Consider the following 7592-nt stretch of genomic DNA (forward strand, 5'->3'; position numbering starts at 1 on the left):
CCGTATACCACGGCAATTCTGGTAAAAAAGAAGTAACTAGCTATTCACAGTCATATATCAACAGTGATTAAAATCCTTGTGCTCTAGCTCTGAAGGTGTGGTTCTGTGACCCCAGGAAGACCCGAATCCTTTTGGGGGTTAGTTTCTGCAACCATCCACTGAAGAGGTTGAACTAGAGTCATTCGAACACCTTAGGTAATCTTCGAAGTCCTTTCTAGACATAAAGTTCTAAGCATCATGCGTCTCTAGAACATGTCATCTAAATTTGGGTATTTTGACATCTCAACCCTTGCTTTCTGAGCAGAGAATTCTTTGCCAAACATTACCAGCTCCACACTATTTACTCCATGTGATTTGATTTCATGTCTTACCGATTCATTCCTTCACTCAACCATTCAATAGAACTCTATTAAATAGCTACTCTGTGCCAGGCAGAGAGCCAGGAACTACATACAGAGGAAGTATAAAGACACAGGCTCTATCTTTAAGGCCCTTAGGACTAGTGTTTGCAACTCAAGTAATCGGATAATTGTGATTGTGGCTGAAATGTTGTGGTTGAGAGGCACCGGTGCCAGGGACACACATGGGAGACACACTTATGGCGAGAAGGAAGCCCCAGGGGGGAAAAGTGACTCTCAGAGAGTAAACACAAGTCAGTTGGATTAAGAATGGATTTGCTGTCATGGGCACGGCCAAGAAGATGCTTAAGAACATAGTAAGAGGTTTATCAAAGCTGAAGGGGTAAGGTGTGTGGTGAGCAGGTTCAGTTGGATTGGCTAAAGATAGAACTAAAGAATCAGGCAAGGCATTCTCATAAGGGGGAGGCTTTATAACTCTCAGAAGGGTTTGGCAATGTATTTGGATTTGATCTTAAATGTAATGACAGGTCACTGGAGAATGCACCTGGGGGGGTGATATGGTCAGATTTGCATTTTAGAAAGATCACTTGGGCTGCAGAAGAAAGATAAAAGATGGGAGAACAGAGGGTAGGGAAAGCAGAAAAAAAACAGGAGGCTTTTACCAAAATTCAAGAGGAGGGCTGATCTAAATATATGTGTGTGTGTGTGTGTGTGTGTGTGTATATATATATATATATATACCAAAAAACCTACAGGAAAAAGAAGGCCATGAAGAGATTTGAGAGACATGGGCTGGGGGGAAAAGATGACAGGACATAAGGACACAAAGGGATGAATGTTATGGCTAAATTCTTTGGCTCTAAAATTCAGTCTCAAATCACCTTATAAATTAGAGCAAATATAATTGACCACATGTTAAGCCTGCAGATACCCACAGCTGCACTCTCTATCTTTCCCTAAAGACCCTCTACTGAGGTTTTAATGATTGGGAAAAAGCAGCATGGCAAAAATCCTTTACCAAACAAAAATATCCCCAAACCCCATTAGACAGTGTGTAATGAAATGTTACAAATGGAGGATTACAAAGGAAAAATATAAATGACCACAAATCCAGGGGGAATCAACTCTTCTTTCCAGATTATATGCAACTTTAATAAAGAAACTTAATAAGCTCATGCATTCCTGCCAGCTTTCGATATGGCCACTGCTGATCAATAGCATTTATTTCTAGAAAGAAGGGATAGGGAGGGATGTCAGAGCAGCAGGTTGATGCTAAAGCTTGTGAGTAATGGCATAGTGTGGCTGGTAATGAAGATCTGATAGAGGAAACAGCCCAGCAAGCCTGTCTTTGTCTCTTAATATCAAACTGCATGCCTCTCCTCCAGATCCTATTAACACCTCTTATTCCACAACTGGGTGGTGGGCTTCATGTCATCTCAAAGGAAAACAAAAAAGAAAATGCTATTTATTTTTCCCTGTGTTTACGAATCTAAATAAAACCTCAAGGCTTTGAAGTTGGAAATGAAATTTTTGTCAGAGGCTGATTTCACGTAACAGAGGATAAGTTTACAGATAATCAGAGCTCTCCTGCGATGGTGTGGGCTGTCATGGCAGGAGAGGGGCAATGATTTTCTTACCTATAGATATATACAAGAGGAAAGCAGACGAACATCACTTAGGAACACTGGGAAGAATATTCCTGCGTTGGGGCAAATTTTGGCTAAGTTAATTCTGAAGGCTCCTTTTAAATGCAAAATTCTCTGTTCCTCTTCCTTTCCTTCCCCCTCACACATTCTGTTTTAAATACAGACCCTGTGGTTCTTTCAGAAGAACACTTAAACAGAGTTTACAGAGATGTTGACAATAAAACACAACATAAAGAAAATAAGGAAATGGAGGCAGAGTAAAAATAGGAAAATAGGATACTAAGCAGAGATTACGATCCAAAATGTACACCACAGAACAGTCCATAATTCCTGGAGGTGAGCCAAAGGTTTCACAAAGTGCTTCTGCGTCGCCCAAATCATGTTACTCTAAGACTAATAAATTAAAGGTAAGAAGTAAAAACACAACGGCAAAACTCACTCCTACTTTGAAAAGGGTAATTTAGAAGAAACAACATATTTTCTGAAGAAAAATTTATTTTTTCTCTGTTCTGACCTCTGGAATTTCTCTTAGGAATTCTCATAAAAATAGGACGTGGTGACATGGTAGATCACATCCTCAAAATACTCCTACAGTTATTCCTATGTAATAATTTTTGTATGAGATTCTAAATTAACTTCAACCTGTGAAGATATAATTAAGCCCTAAGAACAGGATTCATCATCAAGTCACCTCTGTGGCCCATTCAAGGCCAACACATGTCTGGCTCATTGCAGTTTTTTTTTGTACAAGTTGATTCTCAGATAAATGAATAAATGAATGAAACTAATGAATGAATGCATGCGTGAACAAAAATTCATGGTGGATCTAGCGTTCCTGCTGGAATGAGCCATATTTTCCTCTTCTCCCATTGGTAGGAAATACTTTCTTTGAGTTTTAATCAAAAGCCTCCATTGCTTTTTATATTTTGATATTTTATATTAAAATGCTAGGGAAATAATCTGAGTTATCAGTAACTTGAAATGATCGATGTATATACTTTTAGGAAACCCACTCGATCTAATTTTTCTCTAAAACTAACCCTGAATGAACTGAGACATCATAGCCTCTTTGCAAAATATTTTAGAAGAGGATAAAGAGAGTACCATCCTGAAGGAAGTACTAAGTGAAAAAGGTCTGAATTCAAGTCCCAGTATTATTGTTTATCACTTGTATACTTTTGAATAAGAAAATCAATCTGAGTTCCTGTCTTCTCATCTCTATAAAGAAAACGTCAATACTGCCTTCCAGTTTTGTAGTGAGGCTCAATAAAATAACGCAAACCAAAATGGTTTATAAATTGTTACGTGTTATACAAAGGTAAACGGTGGCTGTTTTTATGAGGAAAAAATATTAAGTCTTTGGAATTCTCATAATCAAACTAACTACTAGATTCCAAAGTATACATTGCCTTTGGAATACAGACAAATTTTGCTTATCCATAATTATGGAGGCTTTCCATAATCATCTCTGGGATCCAGTGGAAAGATAAAATATAGAAACAAACCAGGTCATCTCTTTCTCTACCTTTTTAAGGTAGAGAAAGAGTTTTTTAGCAATAAATAATGACTTGAAAAAACAATGGGAATTCTGGTTTCAGATACAAGTAAAATATTTCTAGTCACAAAGACTAGAGATGAAATGTCTAATAGAGAGAATGAATTATCTAGGGTAATAGGATGCAGAAGTTTTATTGCTAATGGTCAGAAAAACTGTGATTGTACAAATAGAGAAAAACTTCAAATAAACAGAAATTTCCATCAGCCAGAAATTATTTTGCTTCATGCTGTATCTATGGAAAGATATAATAATAACAGATAGAATGACAGACAATAGTCTGGGTCTCATGTGCTCCTCATTCTAGGTTCCTATATCTGCTATAGACCTGAAACAACTGCATTTCCTTCACGAACTTTTTCCTGGTGCCAAAAATTCTGTTTTCTCTCATTCCTGAAACACAGGAGCATTTATTTCCCCCTCTCCAATAATTTCTGTGAAATTCTATTTTTTTAAGTATCATTGACTCAACCAACTTTTATTACACACCTTCTATTATGTTCTAGGTACCATGCCTAAATATACAAAAGGAGAAGAGAAAGGCATCCGCACATTCATTCAATCGATACTAGAGGAACACCAATAAATGCATAGTTTCTGGTGGAAGAATAAGATCAATTCTACATGGAGTAGTAAGAGATCATAAGATGTGATGCAGAGAAGCTAGCATATAACCATGAGGTGCCTTGAAAGTTGAGCATTAGCCAAGAGGATTGGTATAGGGGTAGAGCATTTCTGGAAGAAAACATCAACATTAGCACAGGCATTGAATGAGAAATATCTATGTGCAATCAGAAACTGCAAGCAATTGGATAGGACTGAAGAAAGAGAGGAGGCTAGAAATAGGGCTTGGGGCATATGATGGTGTACTATGAATGGCATGCTCAAGCATTAGGTTGAATATTCATGTAAACAATGAGACACGCAATGGAATTAACCAGAAGATTTGATTTGTGTAATGAACAGGTCAACCTATGACAGATAGAGGAAAGAAAGAGCAAAAAATGTGTATGTATGTGTGTGTGTGTGAGAGAGAGAGAGAGAGACAAACAGAGAGACAGAGACACAGAGAGACAAAGATACCAGTTACAATAGAAGCTATTAGAATAGGGAGGCAAGAGATGATCATACCGTATTTAAGAATTGTTAAACAGAATCTCCAGAACTAAATGATTGCCTAGATTGAGTATAGAGGTGTGTAGGAGAGAGGAAAAACACCAGGAGAACTTCTGAATTTCTGGTGAAGGGCCTGATTGGATCTTGATGATAGTCATCATAGACAAAAAAAAAAAAAAAAAAACCTCAGGGAAAAGAGCAGACATTCCATCTGACTGAGCAGATTTGAGGTGCTATGAAGCACCTAAATGGAGCTATTTCCTATGCAGCTGGGTATACAAGTCTGAAGGAATCCGGGCTGAGAAAACAGATTTGGGAGACATCTATATTTGACTGAATTTCAAGCTATAGTAGAAGGGTCGGGCCGGCAACTGACAGGGAAAATAAATGTCAAGACAGAGCCCTATATAATGTATCAAAATAAAGAAGAAGACCCAGCAAAGGAGTCTACAAACAATGTCAGAGAGAGGAGAAGAATCAATCAAAAGAGATGTTTAAGCCACAGAAAGGAATGAATCAAGAAGAGTAGCCAATGGTATCAAGCCCATTTGAGAGAAGGGATAAACACCAAATCTGGCAATTACAAAGCCACCTGAAGGCATTTTTATAAAGGTGTTTCAGTGGAGGCAAAGCCCAACTGCAGATGAGTATAAATGTAATGGGTGTTCAGGAAATGAAGACAATGGTTTGGTGAAGCATCTTGTATATAAAGGCAAGTGATAGGATAGACTGGTGTCTGAGAGACAATAAAATGCCAAGGAAGGGATCTTTCAAGAGGGATTTGTGATTGTTCATAGTCTGCAAATAAGGAGCCAGCTAACAGAGAGTGTTTAAATAAAGGAGAAAAATGTAAGAACTTGTGTCAAAAAATATTCCAAAGCAATCAAATTGAAAAGTAGAACTTGTAGCCTTGAATAGGGTCACTACATTATTTCCACAGACTTCAAGATTTGGGAATCAGTCAGCTCTTGACCTTCATGTACCAGGAACATTTCTTAGCCCATTTTGTGTATTCAGAAAATATTCAAAGCAAATTTGACATTTGATGAGAATAATACTCAAAAATAAGTATAAATGAGACTGAGATATTTAAATCAATAAAGAGATTTTTTTTTATGTTTCCTGTGACTTTCTCAAATGGGATAGGGAAACCTATCTACAATTTTTTAAAAGCCTCCATTCGCAAATCAATTTCTTCAGTGATAGGTCCATTGTAATTACTAGAACCACAGCAACTTTGTAATTGTAAAGTTTGTCTGCAGATGAAATTGAACCATTGGCCAAATACGTGGACCTCCTTGGGGAAAAATTCCACATGCCTGAAGGTATCTGTTTGGGTAGAAGGCCATACACCAGCACATACCCAGCTACACTTTCATGGTCATTTACATTTGGAAATAGGGTTGTCCTTTCATTCAATTTCAAATGTTTTTTTGTTTGTTTTGTTTTGTTTTTTATTTAATTTAGAGAGAGAACAAGAGAGAGAGAGAGCACAAGCAGGGGGAGCAGCAGAGGGAAATAGAGAAGAAGGCTTCCCGCTGAGCTGGGAGCCTGGTGCTGGGCTCCATCCCAGGACCCTGAGATCATGAACCTAGCTGAAGACAGACGCTTCACCAAATGAGCCACCCAGGCACCCCTCAATTTGGAATGTTGCAGAGGAATAATATTTGCTCCGATGTTGGCATTGTGAAATGTGTGATGCTTGAATGGAAGAAAAAAATAAAAGCTGACTTTTCACTAGGAGAACTTAGGTCAGTGTTTTCCAGTCTTTTTTCCCATACTTCAATAAATTACTGGGTTAGCTCCTTGGGTGCACACAATGGCTCATTTCCTCTCCCTGGAAGCAACATTACCTAGGGCAGGAATCTGGTTGGAAATGTGACAGGATGGGATGAAGTGGGTGCTATGCAAATTTGGAAATGCCAGAGGCAAGTTACCAGAGGAAAAAAAGCAGGTGACTGAGATGCCACGGGAAGGCATCTGGGCTTTGAGAGGAGTCAGCATTTTGCAGAAATCTCAAGTGCAAATAAATTTCTGTTCCTTTACCAGGATTAACTACAGAGTAGGAACACAATGGGAGTCACAAGATTGTTATTTAGCATTTGCTTGGCATTGACCACCATGTGGCCTGGGTCAAAGACTCTTTTATGTCTATACAGTTAACTGATGTAGAATAAAAACATACAAAGAGATTATATACCCATGTCTTTATTAGCAGCCTATATTTATAGCACTTTACTTAAATTACAAACTATTTCAAGTTCCAAAATACTCCTAGCAACAGTTTATTTCCCCTGGGGGTGCCTGGGTGGCTCAGTTGGTTGAACCTCTGACTCTTGATTTCAGCTCAAGTCATAATCTCAGGGTCATGGGATAGAGCCCTGACTGGGCTCCACGCTCAGCGTAAAGTCTGCTTGTCCCTCCCCCTCTGTTCTGCAGCCCCCGCTTTTGCTCTCTCTCCCTCTAAAATAAATAAATAAATAAATAAATAAATAATCTTAAAAAAATACACACACACACATAGATGTTCCCTCTGGACTTATATACTCCCATGGACTAAACTGTGCCCCCCCCCCCAAATTCACATTTTAAAGCCCTAACTCCCAACATGACTGCATTTGGAGATAGGGCCTTTAATTAGCAATAATCATGCCTTGGATAAACCTCATTGGCTACGATACTGCCACTGCGCAAAGCTGAGATAGGGCCTTTAAGGGAGCAATTACAGTTAGATGAGGTCATAAGCGTAGGGCCCTAATCCAATAGGATTAGAGACCGTATAGGAAAAGGAACAAACACCAAACCCCTCCCCTCATTCCCTTGCTTGTGCACATGCGGGCTTTCTCTTTCTATATAAGCACAGAGCAAAGGCCATCGGAGGACACAGAGAAGGTGGCTGTCTACAAACCAGGAAGA

The 7592-nt window shown here is 38.7% G+C and overlaps 1 non-coding gene across 1 annotated transcript; it reads right to left on the reverse strand.

Annotated features, from left to right (window-relative positions):
- Positions 1–7229: 7229 nt before the first annotated feature.
- LOC114206031 (U4 spliceosomal RNA) lies at positions 7230–7374 on the reverse strand. The gene has a single exon (XR_003608528.2). It is a non-coding gene; the product is annotated as a U4 spliceosomal RNA (small nuclear RNA).
- Between the last annotated feature and the right edge of the window lie 218 nt (positions 7375–7592).

Source organism: Eumetopias jubatus, unplaced genomic scaffold, assembly GCF_037043125.1.
Source record: "Eumetopias jubatus isolate StellerSeaLion01/CBP00866 unplaced genomic scaffold, mEumJub1_p1.0 scaffold_9, whole genome shotgun sequence".
NCBI lineage: Eukaryota > Metazoa > Chordata > Mammalia > Carnivora > Otariidae > Eumetopias > Eumetopias jubatus.